Source organism: Rhinopithecus bieti, unplaced genomic scaffold (assembly GCF_001698545.2).
Source record: "Rhinopithecus bieti isolate Rb0 unplaced genomic scaffold, ASM169854v2 scaffold_26504, whole genome shotgun sequence".
Classification (NCBI taxonomy): Eukaryota; Metazoa; Chordata; class Mammalia; order Primates; family Cercopithecidae; genus Rhinopithecus; species Rhinopithecus bieti.
Window position 1 is genome coordinate 3,051,807 of NW_016812891.1, and position 14,867 is coordinate 3,066,673.

Consider the following 14,867-nt stretch of genomic DNA (forward strand, 5'->3'; position numbering starts at 1 on the left):
AAAAAAAAGCATGCAAACCAAGATCATTTTGTTTTGGCTGGGTTTATAGTTTTATAACTTTCTATGCCAAGCACTAACATCTCAAAATCTCTAGCAAAGACAGATTTATCAAATCCAGACAAAAACGTATGCTTACAATTCTGAAGGCATTTCTATCTTTATTTTACCAATAATTTTAAAGCCAGCTTGTTTAGTAATGTAAGTCACCTGAACTTGAAAACTGCTTAGACTATTTAATTTATGGGCACTCTTTTACTTATAAGCCAATTTGGTAGACACAGGATATAACAGTAAGTATACATATAAACACATCTAGACACGTATACACAGGCATAAATGAAGATCCAATTGCTTACAACCCTAGCCATGAGATAGCAATAAGAGCTCACCAGTTTTATTTTGTTTGCCCCAATAGATAATCCAATGAAGGCTGTGAACCAAAATTTCAGGTAAAGCAGTTTTGACAACAGTTTGATTTTTAAAGGCCAAACCTCCCCAGACTCCAAAGAACACTGGGGCTAAACAGCACCAAATGAGAGCATCATATGTCAGTTAACTAGGCCCGCTGCTTAGCACAAAAGCCTGCATATATGCAATGGCCATCCTACTCTCCCAGTAGACAGTAAACTCCAGATTCTAAACAATTTTGGGGCCAAGCAGCATTGCAACTCTGAGAGAAAAGTCTAAGAAGGGCTTATGACTGTCAGGCCTCTGAGCCCAAGCTAAGCCATCATATCCCCAGTGACCTGCACATATACATGCAGACGGCCTGAAGCAACGGAAGATCCACAAAAGAAGTGAAAATAGCCTTAACTGATGACATTCCACCATTGTGATTTGTTTCTGCCCCACCCTAATTGATCAATGTACTTTGCAAACTCCCCCATCCTTAAGCAGGCTCATTATAATCTCCCCCACCTTTAAGAAGGTTCTTTGTAATTCTCCCCACCCTTGAGAATGTACTATGTGAGATCCACCCCTGCCCCCAAAACATTGCTCTTAACTCTACTGCCTATCCCCAAACCTGTAAGAACTAATGATAATCCCATCACCCTTTTCCGACTCTCTTTTTGGACTCAGCCCGCCTGCACCCAGGTGAAATAAACAGCCTTGTTGCTCACACAAAGACTGTTCGGTGGTCTCTTCACATGGACACATGAGACAATGACTAGGTCTCACAACTTCTACTGAGGTCCACAGGATCCCCCAGAGTGTCCTCCTGTGGGGTGCAATCTTAAAGTGTCAGATGTCACTGTTTAGGTGGGCACCGGTGCCACTTTTCATGCTTTCCCTTCAGAGCCTACTATGAGCTTTCCTTTGTACCTGAGTGTAATCCCTGACTTTTAGCATCCTTATAAGTTGATAAGGCCATGCTTTCCCATGCTTCCCTTTCCACAAACTTCAATGATAGGAACTGGAGGCTGGGTGGGTTTCTTTTGCCCTTAGTCAGTTGAACGGAAGAAGGGTAGAATATACCATAAGAAAAGAAGTTTTAAGTCACCTGAAACTTGTGCAGGTTTGCTCTGAGCTGTGCTACATGTAAGGAGCAGGGACCACACCCAGGAAAGATAAAAAAAAAAAAAGTCATTTCCCCTTCTGGGCAAGGCAGTTATTCCCCTGCATTCCTAGGCCTTCAGGCAATACTAGGGAGTGACTCCAGCCAATTGTCCTCAATTTCCAAGGAGCTACTAGGAAACAGTCACTGAAAGACTGAAAAAGAAAGAAAGGGGGGGAAAAAAAAAAGAAATGAAAAAGACCCTGATACCTTAAGCAAACTGGGTGGTGGCAGTTAGGCACCTTCACATGGAAACCCCTTAGTTTCACCAGCCACAGCCAGTAACTTGCAGTTGCTTCCTTGCTTCAGTGCTGTCCACCAAGGGTCCTGAGTTGGAAAGAAAAGAGAGAGACAGAGAGAGAAAGATTCCCCTGTAAAGAGCAGAAAGGAAAGGGGAAAGAAGAAGAAAAATAAGTCCCAAATTTTAGGCCTACCTTCTCCTGGAACTTCTGACTGGCTCATCAAAATTTGTTACTGTTTGGACAAACGGAGGCAAGATGGCGCACTTCCGGGTTCTTCATCACCACTTTTTCCCGCGCGCGCGACAATGTAGCCGGCGCCCGGGAAGGTGCAGATCAACCGGGCATGCGCCAGGTGACGTCAATCCGAAGAGACCAAGATTTACCTGGTCGCACCTAGGAACGCCCCCGACGCGCCCTTGCCCCGCCTATTGCCCTCCCACTCCCAGAAAAGCCGCTCCCAGCAGGCGCGCCGCGGGAACTCCCACTCCAGTCCTGACTGCATCAGGAGCTTTGTGGGAGAGCTCCACCGGGCGACTCTCTTGGCATCCTTTGCCGGAGGCCAACAGACCTCACCCTCCACACCTTCTTCCCTGAAGCTAGGTGACCAAAAAATAAATTTGCAGTTTTGCTCCTAGCCTTGCCTACTCGCTGGTTCTTTTGTGCTCGCTCTGGTGGTCTTAGAAAAACAAATCAGTTACCAGTGGAGGGTGTCCAGGTTCTTGGCATCTTGAACAAAGAATTGGACAAAATGCACAAAGCAAGGAAGGAATGAAAGATTTATTGAAAATAAAGGCACACTTCACAGTGTGGGAGTGGGCCTGAGCATAGGGTGTTGTTACAGAATTGGTGGGGATTTAAATACCCTCTAGAAGATTCCACTGGTTACTTGGGGATACTCCCTATGTGAATGAAGAGGATGAAGTAAAGTTACAAAGTCATTTACTCAGTGTGTGTCCTATTGTTGGGAAAAGGGCTTGTGGGGGGCCTGCATAAGCTGGCCATAAAAATATGGGACAATAAGTTGTGGAAAGCCACGAGAGGCCTCTGAGGAGGAAAGCCTCCTAATTGCCATCATGTTCCCATGCTCAGAGGAGACCTGCTCTCTTATCCATAAACACTGTATTCAAGGAGAAAGACACTCCTTTGAAGCATTGGAATGTGGCCAGACATGCAGGCTCCTAGTTAAGTGGGCTCCCGCTAGCTACTCTCTGATAAGTTAAAGATATGCTGTTTGAGCACAAAGGAGATTCATTTAAACCACCACTGCTATAGATTCCGCGTATGACGCACTGCCTCTCTTTCACTGTTTCTCCCTGAACGTCTGCTTCTGACCGTACTCAATAAATAGTGTGGAGACCAGAACTTTGGGTCTTTGCAGCCTCTGATTTGCTCTGGCCCCCTGGCTCCTGCCTTTATGAACTCTTAACCTGTCTCTTCTCGTTCCTTTGTCGCCACCAGACTTCAGGTACCCTATGGGTGGTGTTGAAGCTGGTCCCCAACACCCTATGGAGAGGATATTTCCTGTCATAGCTGAAGTGTGAATCAGCCTTATGTTCCCTTGCCTCCAGACCCTATTTTCTTGCCTCAAAATGAAATCATTTGTCCAATGCATAATATAGTCAAAGATCTTGACACAATGGGTGTCTTAACTATCATTTCTCACCTTTTTTTTTTTTTTTTTTTTTTTTGAGATGCAGTTTCTCTCTTGTTGCCCAGGCTGGAGTGCAGTGGTACGATCTTGGCTCACCGCAACCTCTGCCTCCTGGGTTCAAGCCTAGGCATGAGCCACTGCATTCGGCTTCTCACCTTTAGTCAATAAATATTATTTATCTTTAAAGACAATGAAAAATTACTCACTAAATATAGTAAAAATAAACATCATTATTTTAAACACCACATCTCTGTAACCTTTTACATTCATTAGCACTCTGGAGTAAAAACAATGATGGTTTTTGTTATGGCTTTGTGTTTCTTTAAAATATCAACTAAAATAGATTTCTAATTTGGGAAACATAATAACTAATGTCATTTGGTTTTAAAGGAATTGTGTCTTAATCATCAAGCTAAAGACATAGAAAGAAAATAATGACATGGTCACTTTTAGTTTGTCTCAGTCTCCTGTTCACCATCTAATCAGGCACCCTTAAAGTAATTCCAGCAAAATATCTAAGAAATTCATGGATCAACCTCTAAAGCACATCAGGAAAAGTGCCAATATAGTGAATGGCAAGAAAAACAATGGCAGCAGAACATCTTATTTAAACTTTTTTTTTTTTTTTTTTTGAGACAGAATCTCACTCTCTCGTCAGGCTGGAGTGCAGTGATGTGATCTCACTGCAACCTCCGCCTCCTGGGTTCAAGTGATTCTCCTGCCTCAGCCTCCCAAGTAGCTGGGGCTACAGGCACTCTCCACCATGCCCAGCTAATTTTTGTACTTTTAGTAGAGACAGGGTTTCACCATGTTGGCCAGGATAATCTTGATCTCTTGACCTCATGATCTGCCACCTCGGCCTCCCTCCTTGGCCTCCCAAGGTGCTGGGATTACAAGCATGAACCATCCCGCCCGGCGTTATTTAAACTTTTGAGATAATAAAACAATACAGGAGTGGGAACCCTTGTGACATTTTTTTCTTATTTTGGTTAACAAGATTTATACTTCATAAACTTTATACTTGTGGCACACTGTAAGGTTTAAAGAATAAAATAAGCAAGATAGCTCCCTAAAGCAATTGAAATAAGAAAGAGTGCATTATAATTTTATAGGCACGAAATTCCTTACATTTTGAGCGAGTTGAGTGAGTTGAAATTCAACCCTCATTATTCACAAGGACTCCAAGTAAGCCAGTTTACAGACCAGCATGGGCACCCTACTGATGGCTCTTTCTTACTAAGGAGTTCTCGGGATAAACGTGTTTACACTTTGAACAGTCATGTAGATATCATACAGATGGTGATTGGATATCACTATTCGGTGAAATTGCTTGCCTTCCTTCATGATTTCTTCAGCCTTTTGTTTGTTTGTTTGTTTGTTTGAGATGGAGTCTCGCTCTGTCGCCCAGGCTAGAGTGCAGTGGCGCCATCTCGGCTCACTACAAGGTCCACCTCCCAGGTTCGAGCAATTCTCCTGTCTCAGCCTCCCGAGTAGCTAGGACTACAGGCACCTGCCACCACACCTGGCTAATTTTTGTATTTTTAGTAGAGACAGGGTTTCACCATGTTGGCCAGGCTGGTCTCAAACTCATGACCTCAGGTGATTCACCCGCCTCGGCCTCCCAAAGTGCGGGAATTACAAACGTGAGTCACCGCACCCGGCCAGGTCTTTTTTTCAGTAGACAAAAGACTTTCTAAAAAGTCTGAATCTTCCAAGTGTAGCTCATCAATTGGAAAAAGCTGGAGCCTCCAGTCAGCAGTTAACAAGGTGATGGGCATTCATCTTTCCTATCCTTCTAATGCACCATCCAAACAAAATTTGTGCAAGTCAGGGAGAGAGGTCAAGTTTTCAAGTCTTCTTATTTCGTAGAACTGTGAGGGTGCCAACCACATTTATTTTGATAAGAAACTCAGCTGCAACTGACAGAGATGACCACTGGCAGCCCACCACCTTGGCCAAGTCAGGGTAAACCGGCAGCGGCTTGAGGAGGCAATGCAGTAAGGAGGCCGCGCGGTAGTGACGAGTGGCGGCGGGCATGAAAGGTGTGAGCCAGGCACTCCCGTCCTGCAGCGCCCAGATGTCGGGCGTGCAGTCAAGGTGCAGGCACAGCCACAGGAAGGAGAGCAGGTCTCCTGGTGCAGGCAGGCTGGCCCCTAGGCAGCCTGAGGACCAGGCCAGGCCTTGGCGTAGGCCAGTCGGGGAGGCCCTGGGCCAAAGCAGCAGCATGCCCACCTCCTCCAAGCAGCATTCGCTTTTAAGATGCCAATCTATCGGTACTTTAAGATTTCAAAGTGAAAATATTCATAGCTTTCTGGTCAAAATAAAAATTCCAAATGTTCCTTGGGCCAAAAAATGTACAAATGCAAATTAAAAGCACAATGAGATATCACCTCACACTTGTTACAATGGCTCTTATAAAAAAGACAAGAGATAAGTGTTGATGAAGACGTGGAAAAAAAGGAATCCTTGCACACTGTTGGTAGGAATGTAAAATAGTACAGTCATTACAGAAAACAATATGGATGTTCCTTAAGAAAATTAAAATAGAACTACCATATGGTCTGCAATTCCACTACTAGCTATGTATCCAAAGGAGATGAAACCCATGTGTTGAAGAGATATCTGCACCCCCGTTTGTTGCAGCATTACAGGAGCAAGCTAAGAAATCGACCTGAGTGGCCATCAACAGATGAATGGATAAAGAAAATGTACATAAACACAATGGAATACTATTCAGCCATGAAAAAACAAGGAAATTCTGTTTTATGTCACAACGTGGATTAACCTGGAGGACATTATGTTAGGTAAAATAAGGCACAGAATGATAATACTGTATAGTCTCACTCGTGTGTGGAATCTAAGCAAGTTGAACTCAAAGAAGAAAAGAGTAGAATGGTGTTTATCTGAGGCTCGAGCTATTGGAGGTGACAAGGAGGTGAGGTTGGGCAAAATCAAACTTTCAGTTACACAGGAGGAATACGTTCAAGGGATCTAGTGCACAACATCATGACTATAGTTAATGGTATGTTACATTTTTGAAAAATGCTAAGAGAGTGGATGTTGTATGTTCTCACCACAAAAATGATAACTCTGTAAGTTAATATTTATGTCAATTAGATAGACTTAGTCATTCCACAATGCATATATACTTTAAAAATCATGCTGTGCATGATAAATACATACCATTTTATCTGTCTATTAAAAAAATAAAACAATGTATAAAAGGCATATACTTCCCTGACTAAATCTTAAGTTTCTTACTCACCTCTGAGCTCCTTAAGGGTGGAAATGTGTCCTGGTTATGCTGACATCCCTGATGCCTCACAGGGTACTGACTGCAGAAGAAAGGAAGAAAAGGAAGGAAAGGAAACTTCTGTCAGTTATGAAGAATTAATGTAATAGAAAGGAAACACTTCAAACAAGAGTGGGAGATGATGGCAGAGAGTGATCCTTTAAATGCTGGAGCCAGTTTTCTCTTTCTTCCTCCAATATGTTCCTTTTTTGTTTCTTGAGACCAAGTCTTACTCTGTCACCCAGGCTGGAGTGCAGTGGAGTAATCTTGGCTCACTGCAACCTCCGCTTCCCAGGCTCAAGTGATTCTCCTGCCTTAGTCTTCTGAGTAGTTGGGATTGCAGGTGCCCGCCGCTATGCCTGGCTAATTTTTGTATTTTTAATAGAGACAGGGTGTCACCATGTTGGCTAGGCTGGTCTTGAACTCCTGACCTCAGATGATCCGCCCGCTTTGGCCTCCAAAGTGCTGGGATTACAGGCGTAAGCCACCACACCCAGCCCCTGTCTTCTTAGGGATATATTTTTTTTCTGGCCTCTAACACATGTTAGGGCCTTGCATTTGAATTTCATAACTTTGTGGAATCATTTTACTGTAGTAGAGAGAGCAACATGGAACGCCAAGAAGTCTTGCCTGGGGGTGTCCTTTATTCCTGTGCCTCTTGTGACTTGGGGGAAAGGCAGGCATCTTTTTGTGGTTTAATTTCCCAGAGAATTATCCTCATGAGGCACAGGGACACAGGATAAATATATGTAAAGAAATTAAAACTTTTTAGATTAAAAAAAAAAAAAGCCAAGCCAGGACGAAGTCTTATTATGGATAATACACTTGATGCACATTACTGAAAATGGGGTCATTTGTGGGCAATGCAAATGATTTTTTTTGTCCTAATAACAATGTCATGATGCTAATTTTAAAATATTCTTAGAACCTCAGTTAAAATAAATGCATTTCTTTGACTTTTATGTTTTAAAAGAAGCCTAATTTTAAGAATATAATTGATGATTAATTACACTGCCCTTTTTCATAGACCTGATAATAAAACACTGTACTTTTACCATACTTATAAAATAATTACAGCACTCGATTTTAGAATAATTTTTCCTAGATCTTCTTTCAAAAGCAAATGTACTTTCATTGCTAGTTATACCTTACACTTACAGTGTAATCATAAGTATACAACATTAATTAGTTAAGATTTTCTCTTAGGAATGACACTTCTTTGTATGGCTTTAGAAAATAAAGTATTAATCATTTTTAAGAGCTGACTATATAACAAGGGGTTATTGTCATGGATTTCAATAAAGAGGTGTGTTTTCCACATTCTAAATGTATGCATATTCCTCATACCTATTGTCTTCCTGGGTTTCCTCTCTTGGTGAAGGGCATTACCAGCCGTCATGGAAACCTGGAGCCACCAGAGATTCTTTCCTTTTAATCATCCCAAACATCAGTTATCAGGTCCTGCAGATTCTTTCTTCTTGCATCTCTTCTCTCCATCCCCTCTTCTCATTCCCAATACTATTGACATAGTTCAGACTCTTATCAGCTCTTGTTTGGACGGGTAGGCTTTTTATGGCACGTCCCCTTCAGCAAACTAATGTGTTCACACTCTCCAATAAATTAGATTTGATGACATTATGAGATTAAATACTTGTACTATTTGTCTAATATTTTATACATTTCAAATATAAATTTTAGAAGATGAGATAATGAAACAATAGTGTTTTAGAAATTGTATTTATTAACAGCACAAAAGCAGTTTTCCCATGAATTATAGAAATTTGTCAATGCTCTTGATAATTATTAAACATCTTACTTTTTTAAAAAGAGAAAGTAAATTTTATTTTTTAAATTTATTTTTTAGACAGCCTTATTAAGCTATAATTGATACACACAAAACTAAGCATATTAAGTATGTATAGTTTGAAGTGTGGACATGTACATCCATCTGTGAAACCATCACCATAATCAAGGTAACAGACATATCCATCACCTCCAAAAGTTTCTTTGCATCTTTGTGTGTGTGTGTGTGTGTGTGTGTGTGTGTGTGTGTGTGTGGTGGTAAGCACATTTAACATGAGATCTATCTTCTTAATGGATTTTTAAGTGCATAATACAGTATTGTTGACTGTGTTGACTTAGAGGTACTATGCAGTATGGTAAATCTCTACAACTAATTCATCTTGTATAACTGTGACTTTATACCCATTGAACAACAGCTCTTTCTTTCCCCTCTCCCCAGCTCCTGGTAACCACCATTGTATTCTCTGCTTCTATGAGTTTGACTATTTTAGATGGCCTTGTATCAGCGGAATCAATAGGCGAATTAACAAAGTGTGGTATTTATACACACACACACACACATGCAAAGACAAAATGGGATTTTATTCAGCCTTTAAAAAGAAAGAAATCCTGTTATTTTTGGCAACATGGATTAACCTGGAGGACATTATGCTAAGTGAAATAAGCTAGTAAGAAAAGGACAAATACTGTGTAATTTTTTAAATATGTGCTACCTAAACTAGTTAAACATCTTACTTTTTAAAATCCATTTCAGGCTGGGCACGATGGCTCACGCCTGTAATCCCAGCACTTTGGGAGGCCGAGGTAGGTGGATCAATGAGCTCGAGACCAGCGTGGCCAACCTGGTGAAACCCTGTCTCTACTAAAGATAAACAAAAAAAAAAATTAGCCAGGTGTGGTGGCGCACACCTGTAATCCCAGCTGCTTGGGAGGCTGAGGCAGAAGAATCTTTTGAACCCAGGAGACAGAGGTTGCAATGAGTTGAGTTTGTACCATTGCACTCCAGTCTGGGTGACAGGGTGAGACTCCATTTGAAAAAAAAATCTATTTCAATTAAACTTTTATTCAATGGCAGCTTTTATGTAGAAAAGATGATACATTGTGAGTGTATAGCTGGATGAATTTTCACAAAGTGGACACAGCATGTGAGCATGTAGTTTAAATTAGGACCAGGATATGGAACATTACCAGTACCTACAAGCTCCCCTCATGACCTCTCCCAGTGACTCATTCTCCTCCCCCATCACCGAGGATAATCGCTAGCCTGACCTCTGATGCCACAGCTATGTTTTACTTGTTTTGAACTTTATACACAAATTTCATCAATAACAAATCCTCCTTTGTGTCTGGCCTCTTTTTCTCAATGTGAAGTTTCTGAGATTCATTCATTTTGCTGTAAGTAGCAATATATATTTTCATCCTCTCTGTTTAAACATCTTACTCATTCTGGTGACTTTGTACTACCAATAACTAATAGCTGACATCTCACAGCACAATATACAATTTGGATAAGGTTTATCTTTAAGGATGGGAAACAATATTTTACATAGACTTATGGATAATGTAGACTGTTTTGGCCAATTTCTTGTTAGATCTATGTGGTCATTGCTTTTAACGATGTGGTTGAGAAAGAGCTTCAGCTAGCAGAAGAGGAGGCATCAGCTCTGCCATTTCCTTGTGCTTGAATTATTCATATCATCTACAATCTAATGTCTCTTTGCAGCAATCTTTTAAAAATCATGTGCTCATTTTTTCGAGGGCTAGTTTAGCTTAAATTAGATAATATAAACCATAAATCCATCTCACTGGGAGCATCTTAGCTGAAATAGACACTCTAAAGTTTGTGAGATGAAGATTGTCACTGTCAATGGTTCTACATCACAGGACTCTCTTCATTCTACCATCAGGATAAATAGCACATGGCCCTCTCACACATAGACCAAGGAAAGATCTCAGTATTAATTCGTGTACTACTGGTAAACCTTAATGTTTTAGATAACAATAAATATAACAAATAACATATCAAAATAAGTTCTGAATTTAAAAATTAGGCACGCATGATGGTGCGTGGAGCCCGTAGTCCCAGCTACTAGGGAGGCTGAGGTGGAAGGACTGCTTGAGCCCAGGAGTTTGACACTGCACTGAGTTGTGATTGTATCACTGCACTCTAGCCTGGGTGACAGAGCAAGACCCTGTCTCAAAAGAAAAGAAGAAAAAGGAAAAAGAAGTTCTGAAGTTCTGATTTCCACTAAAACGGATAGGCTTGTCCCTCTCCTAGGGTACATACACTCTTCCCACCTTGGACACCACTGATGACATGAATACAATAGCATCCTCCTAACATTTTTCTAGCCTCACATCCTACTTGAGTCTTGCGTCTGCTCTCCAGACAGTTGCCCAAGTCAACTTTTTCAATGTGTATCTAATTCAGGTATTTTCATGTTTGAAAACTCTTTAGCACCCTGATCTCTTTTGATAGCTCTGTGATCCATGTCCTGCCTACACTGCCAATTCATTCAATTCTGCCCTCCAAACCGACCCCTCCCCTGCCAGCATTTCCCTGCCTGTCCTCTAGTCATCTTTAGCTGCTTTTTGTTACCCTAATATGGTCCACGCAGGTACAGGTTCCCATACTTTTGCTCATTTTGCTTTCCTGCCTAGAAGGCCCTCCCGTAGCTCTTCTGCAGGGCAAATGTTTTCTTCTCTTTGTAACTCATCTTATGAATAATCTTTTTGATGAAGTTTTTCCTTTCAGTGGTGGGATTTTAGTAAACAAGTTGTGTAAGAGGCCTTTGTCCTCGGCCGGGCGTGGTGGCTCACGCCTGTAATCTCAGCACTTTGGGAGGCCGAGGCGGGTGAATCACCTTAGGTCAGGAGTTCAAGACCAGCCTGGGCAGCATGGTGAAACCCTATCTCTACTAAAAATACAAAAATTAGTTGGGCGTTGGGCATGGTGGTGGGGACCCGTAATCCCAGCTACTCAGGAGGCTGAGGCAGGAGAATTGCTTGAACCCGGGAGGTGGAGGTTTCAGGGAGCTGAGATCGTGCTCTTGCACTCTAGCCTGGGCGATAAGAGCAAGAGTCCATCTTAAAAAAAAGCCTTTGTCCTCAGCTCCTGCCCTACTTCCTACTTTCTGGTTTCTGTACTTAAAGTCCAGCAGCATCACTGGATTTGGGATTCATCAGACACCCCTAAATCCTTAACTTTTTCGTAAGCTAACTTCACTGGATTTTATTTGCTTCATTTTAGAGTACCAGCAATCCCCTTTTCATACCTAGTTTTACCCTTAGTGCCCCAGTGAACTCCATCTAGATCTTCAAACAACTATACACTCTTGTTTTTATGTTTGTTCTCACTCTAAGGGACTGTGGGTTGTTTGAGAGCAAGGTCCATAAAGTATTGGTCTTTATATTGCCAGATCTCAACACAGTACCTAGAACAAGGCAAATATGCAATTCCTTAAGAATGAATAGCTATGATACTGAAATAACCAAATTATCTTGCATAATTCTGTATGGGTTAAAAGTTGACCCAGTGAATGAATAGAAAGAATTTGTTCCCTTATCTACAAATTCTCCTATCCTAATAAATTTATTTAGGAACTTCCTTGATTGCTTTATTTCTGACCCATATGTCAGAGAATCAGGCTGAGAGAATGAGTATGTTCTAGGCCTTGTGAAGGTAAAGGTAAATATCAGCTTGCCCAAAACACAAAGCAGGACTTTTTAAAGTTTGGTTAATTTCACTCATCAATTTGTTAAATATTGACTACATGGTATTTTGTACTTAGTACCAAGGGAAATCTATAAATGTGTAAGACATGTTTCTTACGTTTGAGCAATCAGGCTACAGTAGTAGATGAGGAAACATAAGGGATATTATTATGTAAACACAAGGCAGGATCTATCCACTAGAGCCTAACTAGATAGAATTACATTTCCTTAGTAACATTCATTCCTTTGCCCCCAGCATTTTATTTGTTCTCTTCGTCTTCCTCCTCCTCCTCCTTTTCCTATTCTTCGTCCTCTTCCTCTTCTTCCTTTCCTTCTTCTTTGAGATGGGGTCTTGCTATGTTGCCCAGGCTGGTCTCAAACTCCTGGCCTCAAGCCATCCTCCTGTCTCAGCCTCCCAAAATGCTGAGATTAAAGGCGTGAACCACCATGCCTAGCTGAAGCATTTACTTCTTTCCCTAGCACCTTCTCAAAAAGCACATACTCAACAAGCCATGATGGCTTTCAAATTGCCAAATTCATCAGACTTATTTATTTAAAGTTTACTGGTTATCAAACTTTGGAATATACCAGAATCATCTTGAAAGCTTTTAAAAACACAGACTGCTGGGTCCCACTTCCAGATTTTCTTATTCAGTTTTGTGTGCTACCCAAAAACACATATTCCTGAGCTGGGCATGGTGACATGCACCAATAATACTAGCTAATCAGGAGGCTGAGATGGGAGGATCACTTGAACCCAGGAGCTCTGGTCCAGCTGGGGCAACATAGCGAGATCCTGTCTCTTAAAAAACAATTATAAACTTCTGTCAAGGCTCCCTTAGTCTAATGTTGGTCTTAGTGCAGGAACCTGGTTGCATCTTGGATATAGTGCTCTTATGGAAAGACTAAACGTCACATTTGAAAGACTATGTGCTAGATCAGCAACACTGATATTTGGAGTTAGACAATTCTTTGTTTAATTCCTCTGTCCTGGGCATTCTGGGATATTTAGCAGCATATCTGGCCTCTATCCACTAGTTGCTAATAGCAAGTCTCTCCCACTCCTCTCTCCTCTCTCCTTTCCTCCCTTCCACTCCCAGTTCTAACAACCATAAATATCTCCAGATGTTGCCAAATGTCTTGTGTGAAGCAAAATCACCTGTAGTTGAGACTTGCTGTTACATTTATCACTTCTTAGCTGTGTACCATCAGATTGCTCAAGGAATCTCTCTGTATTTTGGTATTATTATCTGTCAAATGGGTATAATGACATATCTTGAAGGGTTGTTATATGGATTAAATAAGTGGATGTATATGGGAGTGCAAGCTGATTTAGATTCAGAGTTTGACTCATCTTAAAACTCATTATTCTCCTGGCTTCCAACCCCTAGAAGATATCATTTCTTTTGCTTTTCTCTCTTTTTCATTGACTCCTCTACTTCGTCCAGTCTGCTAATTCTCATATTCTCCAAGGCTTATTTTGAATACCTTCAATCGTTCCTTTTTTTTTTTTTTTTTTTTTTTTCCAGATGAAGTTTCACTCTTGTTGACTAGGCTGGAGTGCAATGGCACGATCTCAGCTTATGGCAAGCTCTGCTTCTCGGATTCAAGCGATTCTCTGGCCTCAGCCTCCTGAGTAGCTGAGATTACAAGCATCTGCCACCATGCCCGGCTAATTTTTTGCATTATTTATTTATTTATATTATACTTTAAGTTCTAGGGTACATGTGCACAATGTGCAGGTTTGTTACAAAGGTATACATGTGCCATGTAGGTGTGCTGCACCCATTAACTCATCCTTTACATTAGATGTATCTCCCAATGTTATCCCTCCCTGCTCCCCCCACCCCACAACAGGCCCTGGTGTGTGATGTTCCCCACCCTGTGTCCAACTGTTTTTATTGTTCAATTCCCACATATGAGTGAGAACATGCGGTGTTTAGTTTTCTGTCCTTGTGATAGTTTGCTCAGAATGATGGTTTCCAACTTCATCCATGTCCCTGCAAAGGACATGAACTCATCCTTTTTTATGGCTGCATAGTATTCCATGGTGTATATGTGCCACATTTTCTTAATCCAGTCTATCACTGATGGACATTTAGGTTGGTTCCAAGCCTTTGCTATTGTGAATAGTGCCTCAATAAACATACATGTGCATGTGTCTTTATAGCAGCATGATTTATAATCTTTTGGGTATATACCCACTAATGGGATGACTGGGTCAAAAGGTATTTCTAGTTCTAGATCCTTAAGGAATCACCACACTGTCTTCCACAATGGTTGAACTAGTTTACACTCCCACCAACAGTGTAAAAGAGTTCCTATTTCTCCAGATCCTCTCCATCCTGTTGTTTCCTGACTTTTTAATGATAGCCATTCTAACTGGTGTGAGATGATATCTCATTGTGGTTTTGATTTGCATTTCTCTGATGGCCAGTGATGATGAGCATTTTTTCAAGTGTCTGTTGGCTGCATAAATATCTTCTTTCGAGAAGTGTCTGTTCATATCCTTTGCCCACTTTTTGATGGGGTTGTTTGATTTTTTCTTGTAAATTTGTTTAAGTTCTTTGTAGATTCTGGATATTAGCCCTTTGTCAGATGGGTAGATTG

The 14,867-nt window shown here is 41.2% G+C and overlaps 1 pseudogene; it reads right to left on the reverse strand.

The window, feature by feature from the left end:
* Window positions 1-4,664: 4,664 nt before the first annotated feature.
* LOC108512042 (nucleoside diphosphate-linked moiety X motif 19-like) lies at window positions 4,665-5,674 on the reverse strand (annotated as a pseudogene).
* Window positions 5,675-14,867: the final 9,193 nt, after the last annotated feature.